The following is a 12,399-nucleotide window of genomic DNA, read 5'->3' as shown; positions in this document are numbered from 1 at the left end:
AGAAAGAGTACCCAGCAAATGTTAGCTATTATCGTTATCAAAGTATTTTCCTTTTTCATCTTTATTTTCTAAGTTTCTCTCGATTGTGGTTCTTTGATACCACATTATATACAGATGAAAAGATCTATGAAAAGACATGCATTAGGTTTTTTGCTTTTATGTACTTTTTGTTTCATGCATTAGGTTCCCATATGATGGTTTCTAGTGTAGGCTAGTGTCACTATTGCTATAAAGTTAGTAATTGCAGCCCCTTCTCTTACACACTTTGTTCCATCTCCATCCAAAACCATTCCTCTTTTGTTTGTCTCAGCATGGTCAGTTGGTTGCTGTAGCTTCCTCAGGTGCTTATCGCCCATCTCAACTGAGATTTAGAAGATGCAAGGAAAGAAGCCATTATTTGATAGCAGGCATATAGTCATTAGCAGTTGGCAGGTGTGAGTTTTGCTCATGGTGGTTGAAGATTGTCTTGGGATTATTGGTGATGGTTCTCAGTAGCAACAGCAGCTTTCTAAAGTTTGCCAATTTTGTTGCTGCAGGTTTCTGAACTCCCTGTACTTGGAGATGTCCAGAATTGACATGCTTGACCTTTGATCCCCATCCTTCCAACAGTGGTAAAAACCTCTATTTCCCTATATTAAACTCCTTCTTACTCAAAAATCTAGTGTAGCTTCTGTTTTTATGACTAAATTCTTCATGACAAAGGATAGTAAAAAATATCCTGCTTTTTTTTTCAGGTAGGTTCCATGTCCAGCACAGAGTCCAACCAACGTGGGGCTTGAAGACCTGAGCTGAGATCAAGTTGGATGCACAACTGACTGACCCATGCAGCTGCCATCCCCCTGCTTTTTGCATTTTGAAAACAATTAATAGTCCTGGAGATGTTGCAGTCATTGGGGTGTTCACTCCTTTGACAACTAGGATTGACAGCCCTTGGATATGCTGGACTATGATGAAGGACAAGGTGTTTCATTTAGGATCAGGGTTAGATTGGTTTGGAATATAAAGTAGTCAACCTGAGCCTTGGGACCTACTCACTTAAGGATAGGTCTTGCCTCTTTCTTTTCCCACAAAATTTAATTCCAACTATAGGGAACATTTATTTTTTGAGAATGGTTAATCCTCACACTGTCTTTTCACATGAACAGACATTATGGAATCATTTTTGGCTAATATAGCATGCCAAAGATAAACACAAAGCATTTCACTCTGAAAAACAGAAATGTAGTATAAATTCAAATAATTTAAATTTAAAAAAATGGAGCCAGGCTTTAAAAAAATGGAAACGTTCAGGTGCAAGAAATGCAGAGGAAATGCAAAGCTAGAGTGGCAAGGGGATAGTGAAGCTGAAATAGAATGTGGAATGGTAGATTCAGATAAAGTCCTTTTGGGCCAGGGTCTGGAATTTTAACACTCATACAAGGTCAGTAGATAAGGTCTCAGGATTGTAAAAGATAGGGAACTAGAACTGAGACCACTTCATGGAGCCAGAAGCCTTGTAGAACTTCTGCCCAGGCCATTGAATGGGGACTAGACAAATGTGGCTCACCAGCCCAGGAAAGTTGGGAGTTGCATCCTCATTTATCATTCTTGTGGGATGCCAAGTTGAAAAATTAACATATACACTGATTTAAAAACTGAATTTCAGCAGAGGCAAATGGGAAATTATTCTCTAGAGATGACCAGAGATCAAACATGGGACTCCCACAGAGATAGCCCTGCTGAAGAGAAAAGAAATTGCAAATCCCACAAGGAAAAGAATCACCCATGGGTGGGGGGAGCTAGCAGATATAACTAATAAGAGAATTTACACCACAGGAACTGGAGGTAATAGAACTATCTAAAATTGACTATACATTTAGAATATTTAATATTTTTAAGGAGAAGAAACAAGGAACACAACTGATAGAAGAACAAGAGAGTATGAAAAATGAACCAAGAGATTAAAAAAAGAACTAAGTAGAACTTTTGGAAATATGAGACATTGGAATGAAAACTTAATAGGTTAAATAGTAGGTTAGACACAGTTGAGTATAACATTAGTAAATTGGAAGATAGATTTGAGAAAATCACTCAGTATATTATATATAGAGAAAATCTGAGAAAAATTAGACAAAAAAGTTCCTACATGTATCTAATAAGATCAAGAAGAACAGAATAGAGAAAATGAGGAAGAGGCAATATCTGAAGAAATGTGGCTAATGGTTTTTAGATTTGAAAAAAAGAATGAATTTTCAGATTAAAGGAGACTATTGGTCTTGGACAAGATAAATAAAGTGAAATTTCTATCTAGAAGCATTGTGGAGCATATGTAGATCAAGGACAAAGAAAATTCTTAAAGGCTTCCAGAGAGAAGAAACTGAGTACTTATTAAAGACAATTCGACTGAGAGTGACTTCTCATCAGCACTAATAGATGCCAGAAGGAAATGAAATGTTATCTTTAAAAGGCTAGTGGAAGATAACTTAATTGATGCCAACCTAAGATTCTTTTTTTTAAAAAAGGTTTTACTTATTTATTTGAGAGAGAGAGAACACAAGCAGGGAGGAGGGGCAGAGGAAGAGGGAAAAATAGACCCTCTGCTCAGCAGGAAGCCCAATGTGGGGCTTAATCTCAGGATGCTGGGATCATGGCCTGAGTGACAGGCAGACGCTTAACTGACTGAGCCACCTAGGTGCCCCCAACCTAAGATTCTATATATTCAGCTAGACTATAAACTGACAGATTGTTTTTAAGACACCTGTCTTAAAAACTTGAGCCATAAATTAAATTAAAGCATTTTAATTTCATGGTTCATCTGGAGATTTGTTTAGCTCAGGAGTACCAACAAGGAGTAGATGGCTTTTTAATGGCTTTTGTTTCTCCGGTGTTTCTTATTCATTTGTAAGCCTCAAGGAATAGGATAAAAGTAAGATGAACAGAGGGAATTCCTACGATATTATGGACAGACAGAGGGACAGATTATACACATGGGAAAACCCCTAGACTTCTTTTGTCTAGATTTGGGCTGTATTTACTCTGGGGCTTAATATTTGCCACTGGGAAGTGATCATGTATGTTTTTGAGCCAATAATTAACCATTAGGTGATCAGGATGTGTAAGAAGGCATGATTGCCTCTCACAGTGGTGGGAAGACTCCAAAAAGCCAGGCATGAGCTGCCCAAACCTACTTTGAATGGCTGTAAAGTAGTTCCCAGTGATGATATTCTAGTTTGAATAATTCAGATTTAGGGAGATATTCTGTTGAGTGATTACTACATCTTACAATTTACTCAGAGCTGAGGGGGGCAGAGAATTGGAGGATGTATCCTAGAATAAGACCAATTTTTTAAATTTAAATTTAAAATTTTAATTTTCTCCTATTGTTTAGCTATTCATGCAACCTCAGTGTTCTTAATGAGTTTGGGTGGGGGCATTTGTGATTATTGAAACTCCTTGTTCTGTGTCTTGGAGGGAGCCTGGGAGGAGCCATACTTTTTCAGGAGTTGGTGGAATGGGACATTCTGGCAATGGGCATTTTTGTAGAAGGATAAGAGGGAAGGGAGCAGGGGAGGACCCCATACAAATACAACTGTTAGAGTATGGTTTTAAAAAGATGCTGGAAACAAGGCCTTAATTCTTAACAGGTAGAAGGTGAGGTTATCCAAAAGGAGATGGAGAGTCCCAATCTGGGGTTTTTTGAAGACAAGATGATGCCGAAGAGATTCATTCTAAAACAAAGTCAAGAAAACAACTGGGTCGGATCATGCTAAAAGGAGATAATATTACCCTGCTCCAAAGTGTCTCCAACTAGAATGAATGATCAGTGAAGTGAGAAATTCTTGAGAAGGCCACGTAGTTTGTTTTTTTAGATGCCCTTTGTTGGGAATATAGTTCTAAAACCCTTGTTCGTATTGTTTTGATTACCTTTATGTTCTTACCAGAGGACAATAAATGCTGTGGGATTGTTTTTATTTAAAAAAAAAAAAAAAGCAAGATTAGAAACTAGGATTTGACCAACAGATAGTACCCTTTAGATTGTCATGGCAGTCTTATTTACCTTGTGGTTAAAAACATTTACCCTCCACATTATAATTTCCTTTGGCTATACCTAGCTTGCTATATGTCCTGAGACCCACTGAAAGCGGTGGCATCCTGTCTAGGAGGCCTGCGATCTAGCAGTGGTCCATGGTAGGCTGGCAGCTGAGCGGGGGAGCACCTGCTGTGCAGCAGGAGTGGTTGCTAAGTAGATGGCCCACAGATGGAGGAAAGTGCTACTGAAGGGCCATTAAACTCTTAGAATGATAATTTTTTTTTAATTTCGAAAAAAAGTGAAAACAAACAACAGCCAACAACAAAAAGCACCGTACAGTCTGACCTCCTTAACATAACTTTTCTTGTGTTTGCATATTATCCTGCACTTCTGGACCACTTGTGTCTGTATTCCTAATAAGATGTAATCATATTGGTTATGCCATTTTGCCTTTTGTGCCTTTTAAGCTTGGGTTTGCAGTTTTAGCTTTATCAGTTAGGAGCAGTGTGGCACTGGACAAAATACATAACCTCTTTGAGCCCCTGTTTCCTTTTTTTTTTTTGTAAAACGGGAGTGATAAGAGATTCCATAAAAATATTTTAAGGACAGGCTGATTGCCAGGCATAGAAAAGCAAACAAATGCAAGCCCTGTCTTGCAGCTTTGTGAAAGGTTGAGACGGTAACTTACTTGTACAGCTTCAAAGAGGGCTCTGGGGTAGAGGTTTGTGGTCCTCTGCAGGTATGCATCACACGGATTTGACTGAGGTCATTGATCAAGGAACCTTTCCTGAGGTAGCGAAGCTTGACCTGAAATCTGAAGGACAGGAAGAGTTAGACAAAGAGGTGAAGATGACTGTACTGGTCCAGGGAGCAGAATAGGTAAAGGGCTACGTAGGAGGGAGCAGGCAAAGTCCGGGTGGCTCTGAGGCCCGTGTGCTTGGACAAGAGGGAGAGTGTGTCTGAGAAGCAGACTGTGTTTTAAAAACACATCGAGCCATAGCTTCAGAGTATGTGAAGTACCTCTAAAAAGGTCACATAAGGATTCAAGTCAGTTATTATTATCAGAACTATTCAGGTTTTATCAAATTATAATTTATACGGGTGGGAGAAATGGATAGAAGTGAGACTTTTGAAAACACTCGATTTAAATAAAAACTACCTTAATTGGTGCAGGACTGGAATGGAAGGCTTGCTTAGAACCAGTCACAATGTAATGGAAAAGGTGTGTTTGGAGATAGTGTTTTCTTGAGAGAGGACTCACTTGATAAGAGACAGAGGGATATTATGTATCTTGATTCACTTAGCAAATATTTTTGGGCGGTTTATTCACCTGTTAAAAGTGCACTTGGTGTGTCATTCCAACACAGACAAGAGATTTACTCAAAAGATAAAATGTGAAATTTTCTCTACAAAATGATTTGCAACAACCCTGAAAATAGCAAGTTCTCCAGCTGCTCTTAAAATAGGCAATTTATGAAAACAAATATTTTACACACGTTTCAGGAACATTCTGTAATGTAAGCCTCGTGGCTCCCGATACCATCAGTAAGCTAATGGCTCCTGCTTTGAAATCTGTGGCCCAAATGAGTCCCCTTAATTTGACACTTGTGTATCCGCTTCTTAGAAAATGCAAATATTTTCTAGTTTCGACCAGAAGCTCCCGTTGGACACTACGCAGATCGTGGTTGAACAGGGGTGAACGAAATAGCAAAGTCCTACCCTCATGGGTTTCGTGTAGGAGAGGGCTGGGCAAGTAATCCCACGGAATGTCTGTTTCTAAAGAGTGGCCAGTGCTTCAGTGGGAAGAGAGATGGGCAGGGCACTGCAGAATAATGTAGGAGGTGGCTTCACAGCCAGGGGTCAGGAAAGGCCTGCCAAGGAGGGAACACTCTTAGGTCGCGACCTGGAGAATGAGGCGGCAGCTGAGGGAGGAATCTGTTGGGGAAACTGAGGCAGATGGAGTGGAAGAGCTGGCATGTTTGAAGGACCAAAGGAAGGTCAGGGTGACAGGAATGTCTGAGTAAGTGGACCTGTGGACATAAAAAAAAAAATTCTGGCAATAAATCAAGGCAGTCAGATAGTTGAGAAGGGGTATTGGGGAGAGGAGGCAAATCAGAGGTGACTTGACGCTACGTCGGGGAGCCCATATTTAAATGGTAAAACTCTGGATCTTTTTAAAACACCATTTTCCCCCCCTCATGTAAACTTTGTACTGCTATCTGTCGCTCGATCAAGGAAATAGTTAAATACTTTCTCCAGGTAAGTATTCGAAGATTATCTGAAAGTGAAAATGCTTTCTCTGATTAATCTTGCTCAGTCATCTGATTGTAGGAGAACATTTTGTGTTGCACAGTTATTTGCATGCTAGTCACTCCTGGCCTGGGTTATTTAATATTCCCGACTAATGAGACCGTTTGTGTGCCTGAAAAAGCAGAGGGGGAGAAGCGATTACAATTTTATAATTAACTTAGTTCTTATGTAGTGTTCTTTTGTTCACATAGTATTAGGTTTTAAAAAGAATCAGGGGTTCTTGTGTGTGAAGGCCAGTGTGACTTTCCTAATTATTTTAAATCTTACTATGATTCATTAACAGGTGGTACCATCATTAATCTAATTCCTCCAGAGTTACAGCCTTTTGCATTGCTGTGCCTATCTTAACTGTCATCAAATTCCTTTGACCAAAGGATTTTCCCCCTTATTTACCAAGTCTTACTCTTTTCTTGGTCTTAGTTGTCTTCTATTCTGAGGATATGTTTTTAATGGTTTCAAGAGTATTAGCTATAGAAGGCAGAGCCCAGTTTTTATGTCCCCTGTACTATGGCATAGGGGTATAGTGGAAACAGGCATGGGTGTGAATCCCAACCCTTCTATTTACTCTGCTACGTCATCTTCATTTAGTTACATAAAACTTCAAATCTTACTTTTCTCATTTGTAGAACGAAGATAATAATCTCTTATTCACAGAACTCATAGAACAGGGTTAAATGCGATGTGGGCAAAGCATTGCATCGTGCTTGTCATTTGGTAGATGCTCAGCTGTGTTTGTGGTCTTTGGTAGATCAGATGACACCACTCAGAATTGTATTTCAAAGAGCGCAGATAGATTTGTACTGGTTCATCTGTGTTTTCTACTTAGTCCTTTCGTGTCCGAGGACACATTTAGTCCCTTTGTGTCCAAGGACACGTTTATTTCTCTGGTGTGGGGACTTGCCTCCCGCCACAGCCCAAGAATTCCAAGACCCGGTTCAAAGGTGCTTTTGTGTCCTTCCACGTAGGACATTTCTGTTCCTAGAAACAGACAATTCCCATGGTTCAACCACTGTGGGAGTTTGGAGGATTTTGAACTTCTCTTGGGGTAGAAGGAAGGGTGGCACAAGGCTGGCTGTGTGACCAGAGGGAGCAGCAGAATGTCACACCATCTTGATCTGAAGGCTATGCCTTGGGGGGGTGAGTTGGGGGGGGGCAACTAAGGAAGTCTAGGCTAGCATTTTTAAATTTAATTTAATTTTATTATTTTTAAAAGATTTTATTTATTTATTCATGAGAAACACACACACACACACACACACACACACACACACACACACACACAGAGGCAGAGGGAGAAGCAGGTTCCATGCAGGGAGCCTGATGTGGGACTCGATACTCGGGCTCCAGGATGATGCCCTGGGCTGAAGGTGGCACTAAACCGCTGAGCCACCTGGAAGGCCAGCAGTTTTCAAGTAAAAGGTCCTAATCTTGGGAAAGAACATGTGGTTGGAAGCAAAATTCAAAAGTGTAACCCAGGGCTATAATCAAGAAGTCTGGTCATCCATTTGAAACAACCTTGACTGAGAAACTCTTAGGTCAGGTGGTCAGGTGCTATGCTAGCACTGGGGTCACCAGAGTGAACAGAGCATGGCGCCCCAGGGTCTTATGATATAGAAGAAATACATCACGGTGTGGAAATCGTGGTGCTAAGCAGGAAAAGGTGCAGGGTCTGAGATCTTGAAGGGAAGAGGACCGTTCTATATTTCTGGGAGAGAGCTGGGAGACAAAGGGTTTCAGAAATCCACACCTGAGCCAGGAATGAAATCAGTAGTTTAACAATTAATACCAAGGATCGGAGGGTAAACTGTGGGTCAAAGAGTGAGGAATAGACTCTGAATTGCTGTGTTTCTGGTCCTTAAAGGAGCCGTGCAAACAACTAAGCAAGCCAGGCAATGAGATTGGTTCTGATGGTACTTGTGGGATGTTCCCTGGAGGGTTCGATCCTGCTCTCAGAGAGACCATGCCTGATCCACCAGGGGACTGAAACCTTGACCTTGTTCTCATCAGCTTGAGGTAGAAATGGTTTAAATGTGCGTGTGAACTTCTGTTGGATATATAGCCTGGAGCAGGATAAGGCTTACCCATGGACTAATAATCACGATTTCTGCTGATTTTATGGGATGCCAGAAATGTCAGTGAACTACATTACCGTATTCTTACTCTGGAAATTCTAGTGGACTGCTGTGTCTGGGGACATTTTTGAAAATTGGCTAAGTATTCAAAATCTTAAATGGAAATCTCACCAAAGATTTTAATTAATTAATTAATTATTATTATTTTTTTTGGTGGGGGCTCAGAGGTTGGATAAGTTGGTTTATTCTGTTGTCTGGCAGTGTCTGGCTGTACAGACGTAGCATGAACATACCTCCAGGTGCTGTTATGTAGGAGAGGACATAGATCATCTGTGGGAGCCAGGAGATCGGTCATTTGTTCAGTTCTGGCCATTGTCATTCCATTTATCTCCTTGTCTTTGAAGTACTCTCTCAGGAGATCCATCTCTGTGATTGTGTGGGGGAAGATGCTGCTGAGAGAGTAATGCTGGAGACACTTGATGTATTTGCCATCTTTCTCTGCAACCACCATTTGTCAGGTTGATTTCCTAGTAAGGATCCACTTGAGAGCAAGCAGTAACACTGCGTTGCGTTGACATTACAATTGCAGTATAACTGTGTTCCAAAATTTTCTTGGGTATCATAATTCTGGGAAAGTGAGGATTTACATAGGACAGGTTTTATTTATTTATTTATTTATTTATTTATTTATTTATTTATTTATTTTTAGGACAGGCTTTAATTCCTATTACAGTATATTCCGATTGTTCCTACAGTCTGTATACATAACTAAGTCCATAAACATCTGGAAATTATTTGCACAGTGAGGCAGAAGGTACTCATGGGTTAAATTATTAAAATCTAGGAGTGTAACTTGGAAATCATGAGAGTGTTTAAAGGTCAGCATTTGAGTATTTTTTTTCTTTCTGACTGTTGCATAGAGAAGTCTGTTATTTGGCTTGTTGCCTGAAGACACTGTTTCAGGGTGATTTGTTACACAGCAGTAGGTAACTGAAATAGTTAGTGGGGGTCTTTCATGAACCATGGAAGCACGTAGTCTCAACTGGGCCCAGTAGCAGGCTAGGAGTGGTTTCTTAAAAAGGTGAGTAGTTATCAGCAGTGGAGGGCACTAGGGGGCTTTGCTGTGATTCTTTATTAGAGCTTGTCAGAGACTCCATACTATGTCTTTGTTTACCATAGACACTTGGGGTTCCCCTGGATTTACTGGTAGTGAGCAATGAAGGGAAGGGTCGGATGCATCAAAGCTAGGACCTCCTGTAAAGTCCTTTTTGTTTGTTTGTTTTAAAGATTTTATTTATTTATTCATGAGAGACACACAGAGAAAGGCAGAGACACAGGCAGAGGGACAAGCAGGCTCCATGCAGGGAGCCCAACACGGGACTTGATCCCAGGACCCCAGGATCATGACCTGAGCCAAAGGCAGACGCTCAACCACTGAGCCACCAGGTGCCCCTTTTTTGTTTTGTGTTAATCTAATTATACTCACCATGCTATACATTATATTCCCAGGACTTACTTATTTTATAACCGGAAGTTTAAACCTTTTGAGCCCCTTTATTCATTTTGTCCACCCCACTCCTCACCTCTGACAACCACCTATCTGTTCTCCATATCTATGAGTTTTTTTCTTCTTTTTTTGGTTCCACATGTAAGTGCAGTATTTGTGTTTCTGTGTCTGACGTTTTACTTAGCACAATGCCTACAAGGTCTATCCGTGTTGTCACAGATGTCAGCATTTTCTTCTTTTTTTATGGCTGAATGATATTCTCCTGTATGTAGCTATATCATGTTTTCTTTATCCATTTATCCATCGGTGGACACGTAGGTTGTTTCCATGTCTTGGTTATTGTAAGTGATGCTACAGGGAACATGGGGGTGCATATAGCTTTTGTTTTCTTCAGATAAATACTCAGAAGTGGGATTGCTGGATCATATTGTAGTTCTGCTTTTAATTTTTTGGGGGAACCTGCATACTGTTTTCTGTAAGTGGTTGCTGCAGAGACTTCTTTAGGTCTGGGCCCCACTTAAAATGAGTAGCCTTAGGACTAATTGATAAAAAAGGTCAGAATAGCACACCCAAATGTGGTATCAGTTTCTCCACCCCCAAACGATGCTCAATTGCTCTCCAGGGCTTAAAATTTATATTTCCACTGGCAGTTTATGAGAATCCCCGTTCCTTTGTGTGTGTGTGTGTGTTTTAAGAGATTTTATTTATTTATTTATTTGAGAGGGAGGGAGCAGGTGCAGGCTCCAGCACAAGCTGGGAAGGGGCAGAGGGAGAGGGAGAGAGAGGGAGAAGCAGATTCCCTGCTGAGCTGAGCAGGGGTGGGGGTGGCGGGGGCAGGAGCACCTCGAGGGGCTCAATTCCAGGATCCTGAGATCATGACCTGAGCCAAAGTCAGACGCCAAACCCACTGAGTCACCAAGGTGCCCCTTCATTCCTTCATATCTTTATCTGTGCTTGTTATTGCTTTTATTTATTTATTTATTTATTTATTTATTTATTTATTTATTTAAAGAGATTTTATTTCTTTATTTGTGAGAGAGGGAGAGAGAGAGAGAGCGCATGAGCAAGGGGAGGGGCAGAGGGAGAGGGAGAAGCAGACTGCCCGCTGAACAGAGAGCCCATGCGGGGCTGGATCCATGAACCCTGAGATCATGACCCGAGCCGAGGGCAGGTGCTTAACCGACTGAGCCACCCAAGCGACCCCTTGCCATGCCCTTTAATATTGATTAATCTTTGGGGTATAAAATAAGATCTCATTGTGGTGTTAATGTATTTTGCTGATTGCCAATGAGTTTGGGCATCTTTTTACATATTTATGATTTCTGTTTTGTCTTTTTTTTGAGACATTTGTGAATTTTACCCATTTTTCTACTGGCTTATCTTTCTTACAGCCCCTTTCTTTGGGGGTGTTATTTATATATTTTGGGTAGAATCCTCATTTGCTTGCTTTCTTTTGGCTAGAAAGTATAGAATGATGAGTTTATGGTGAAGAAGAGTCTCTTGGTAAGGGGTCTCCTGGGTATTTCCCTGGCTGCTATTTTCCCTCTCCTTTTAGTTCTTGCCTCATGGAAGAACTTGGTGAACTTTTCCCAGGACTTGGTGACCTCACCTTTTGTCCTATGGATTGCTTAAGGAGTAAGGGTAGGTGGGCAGCCCGGATGGCTCAGCGGTTTAGCCCCTGCCTTTGGCCCAGGGTTGTGGTCCTGGAGACCTGGGATCGAGTCCCACGTCGGGCTCCCTGCATGGAGCCTGCTTCTCCCTCTGCCTGTATCTCTGTGCCTCTCTCTCTCTCTCTCTGTGTGTGTGTCTCTCTTGAATAAATAAAATCTTAAAAAAAAAAGGAGTAGGGGTACGTATGGGTGGAGGTGAGAGAGCACGCAGGGGGAAGAGACATACCTTAATTCCTGGAATCTCCTATTTCTCTTTGTTTAGTTCCTATTTCAAGCTGCCTTGAAGCTGTCTTCCCTCCTTTGAGTGCTGCTGGTTTTTAACATTTATTTGGTGATCATTTTGTTAGGTTTGAAGTGGGCTGGGCTCTGCGAGCTTGCTTTTTTCCGCCATTTTACCATGGAAGTCTCTGAGACCACTTTTTAAGGCCGCCATTGGTGTTTATTTTAAACTGGTTTCCTTAGGGTCATGGTATTGGAGAGAAGAGATTATCTTTGCACTTGACTCTGTTTCTCTGGGACGGCCCTGCTTATTGATGCAAAACTGCACTAGAAGATGGTGGGGGTGGAAGTGGGTGTCACGTGCCACAAACTAGGCTGTGGAAAATGAAACCTCTCCCTCCCCCCATAATTGAAAATTTCTAGCCTGAGCCCTTGTTCTGTCTGAGGCAGAAATCTTAATCCAGCCATTTAGAAATTAACTCAGGCACTTTTGACATTTTTCTCACACGCTTCAGGTTTCAACTCTGTCAAATTTAGGACTTGCAACACCTCCCTCCTCAGCTTTTTTTGCCTCTAACGTTGCTGCTGAGCTCGCTTAGGGAGCCATACGAA

General features: G+C 41.2%; 1 long non-coding RNA gene across 1 annotated transcript; it reads left to right on the top strand.

Annotated features, from left to right (window-relative positions):
• Nucleotides 1-533: 533 nt before the first annotated feature.
• Nucleotides 534-3,950, top strand: LOC140598392 (uncharacterized). Its single transcript, XR_012000801.1, has 2 exons — nt 534-611; nt 735-3,950. It is a non-coding gene; the product is annotated as an uncharacterized lncRNA (long non-coding RNA).
• The last annotated feature ends 8,449 nt before the right edge of the window (nt 3,951-12,399 follow it).

The sequence above is a fragment of the Vulpes vulpes genome, chromosome 3 (genome assembly GCF_048418805.1).
Source record: "Vulpes vulpes isolate BD-2025 chromosome 3, VulVul3, whole genome shotgun sequence".
Classification (NCBI taxonomy): Eukaryota; Metazoa; Chordata; class Mammalia; order Carnivora; family Canidae; genus Vulpes; species Vulpes vulpes.
The sequence above is the reverse complement of the archived record's forward strand: the minus strand, read 5'-3'. Positions and strand labels throughout refer to the sequence as shown.